This window comes from Otolemur garnettii, unplaced genomic scaffold (genome assembly GCF_000181295.1).
Source record: "Otolemur garnettii isolate 467f Iridium unplaced genomic scaffold, OtoGar3 scaffold00067, whole genome shotgun sequence".
Taxonomy (NCBI): Eukaryota; Metazoa; Chordata; class Mammalia; order Primates; family Galagidae; genus Otolemur; species Otolemur garnettii.
This window is the reverse complement of record NW_003852462.1, coordinates 6,131,015-6,133,217: the sequence shown is the minus strand read 5'-3', so window position 1 is coordinate 6,133,217 and position 2,203 is coordinate 6,131,015. Positions and strand designations below refer to the sequence as shown.

At 47.7% G+C, this 2,203-nt stretch overlaps 1 protein-coding gene across 1 annotated transcript in view; it reads left to right on the top strand.

The window, feature by feature from the left end:
- SLC2A5 (solute carrier family 2 member 5) overlaps nucleotides 1-2,203 on the top strand; it is a 22,420-nt gene that overhangs the window by 13,787 nt on the left and 6,430 nt on the right. The window lies entirely within an intron of this gene.

Sequence of the window (2,203 nt, the reverse complement as noted above, 5' to 3'; positions counted from 1 at the left end):
AGGTGCCTATAGTCCCAGCTACTCAGGAGGCTGAGGCAAGAGAATTGTTTAAGCCCAGGAGTTTGAGGTTGCTGTGAGCTGTGACATCACAGCACTCTGCTGAGGGCGACATAATGAGACACTGTCTCAAAAAAATTAAAAAAAGGAAGAAAGAAAAGACTTGACACTGCAGGTGGAGACCTGTTAGCGTGGGTGGTGACATCTGTTTAGCAAACAGGAATGTCTTTGTAAACATAGAGTCAACCACGCCATATGCGGTGGGGATAAGTATGTCTATTGAAACTTTCGTTTCAGTTATTTATATGTATATGTGTGGGACTTCCAGGTTACAATGCAAAATGCATTTCTGTATTTTTTACTGTGGGTTGTGGTTAAAAAAAGCTTGGGAGACAATCTAAAGCAGGCAGCCCTCTCCCGGAAAGGTGTTAACAAGGGCCACCTTTCAACTTTTATAGGACAATTAAGTTTGCAAAGGGCTTTCAAAAGAACACTCAGTGCTTAAACACCTGCCTCTGGGGAGGGTAGTGACCTGCCTGAGGTCTCTCGCCCAATGAACTGTTAGGGAGCTGCCTTCCAAACCCAGCTGCCCAGGCTGCACTGCGCTGGTTTTAGGGAACTGTCCTATAATCGCTTCAAACTGAAGAGAAACAAGGTTAGAGCCATGCTGGTGGCTTTCCCCCCACCCCCAGTTGTCCTTAGCAGGCAGTATTTCCCAGGACCAGACACAAAGAGGCATGGAGGGTGCAAACGCTCAGGTGCTCAGAGATTATCTGCTGAAATTTGCCCCTGGGGCACCTGCCCTGCTTGCCTCCTGCTCAGCACCGCTGTGCTCTCATTTGCTCCTTCTGAACGCGGGACAACCAGGTGATCTGATGGGAGTCCGCAAATCCCTCAGCTGGAGTTAATGGGCACTAAGGGAGACTTGAAGAAAACAAAGTGTTTCCTGAATAGAGAGCAAGTCATTTCCAGGGAAGCAGGATGGGCCCCCAAACCTCACATAGCACTGGGCTTTCCCGGAGAGCACTCAAGGGCGCTCTGCCTTCGGATTTTCCCCGCAAGGATCTCAGGTTTTTGAAAAATAGATGATTCCTCAAAGTTACCAGCAGTGAGCAGGTCCAGTCATTTTCTGTTGATGGTGAACAGAGCAGAATTGGCCCCCACAGAGGGATGTCAGGCTCCCATCGATAATAAATCACCGTTGAAATCCTGACCTGTCCTCTTAAGTAAACATGGCATGTTTCTCCTTATTCTCCACACTTAAAATTACGAGGGCTCCAAAGAGCTTTTCCTCATGTGGGTTACATCGACCAAGCAGCATACCTTATTAGAGATGGCAACCGAGAGATGTATTAGTTCATTTTTAAAAATAAGTCCCCTACATTTTTGCAAACCTCTTTAACGTCTGACTTCACAGAAGGCCGCTGGACTCTCAGACCAGCCTCTGCATTCAGTTTTATCATGTGGCAGGTAGCTTCTAGAAAACTGTATGCTGATAAGACAACACGATTGAAAAGGGCAAAAAACCATCTCAGGTATTTTTGAAAATAGCTTTGAGCTCACAGACACCCCTAAAAGGTCTCGGGAACCCCAGATTGTGCTTTGGGCACACTAGCCTGTGGGTGCAAAACCCACTTGCCATTTTTCACATCCCTCCCCCAAGTCAGTACAGTGTGTCACCAAGCCTCACGTGCCACAGACTACTCATTAAACCTCCACGTTAATATGAACCACAAAGTCCAATCTCCAACGGAGGAAAACAGCTGCTGTGACGCAGGGGCACGAGGATGACTAGACTGGGAGTTCCAGGAGCTCACAGCTCGCTGATTCTTAACAAGCAAACAGGCTGCGCGCTGGCTCAGAGGAATTTAAACTTTAAAAGCCATTTTGCCCCTGGTGTCAGAGCAGGCTGGCTGGGAGAGCCCAGTGGAGTCATTTTTAAGACAAATAGAGATTGCGTTCCACCGACACAGAGGGGATCCCATCTCTTCACAAACCGCCTGAGCTTTGGCTTTTCCAGCCCTTCATCAAGTTAAGATTCATATACTAGGAAGAGGCTTTGTTACGTGTCCAGGACTAAGTTGGCCCCGCCAGGGTCTCAGCTTCTAAAAGGTATTTCTTTTTTTTTTTTTTGAGACACAGTCTCAAGCTGTCCCCCTGGGTAGAGTGCTATGGCTTCACAGCTCACAGCAACCTCCAACTCCTG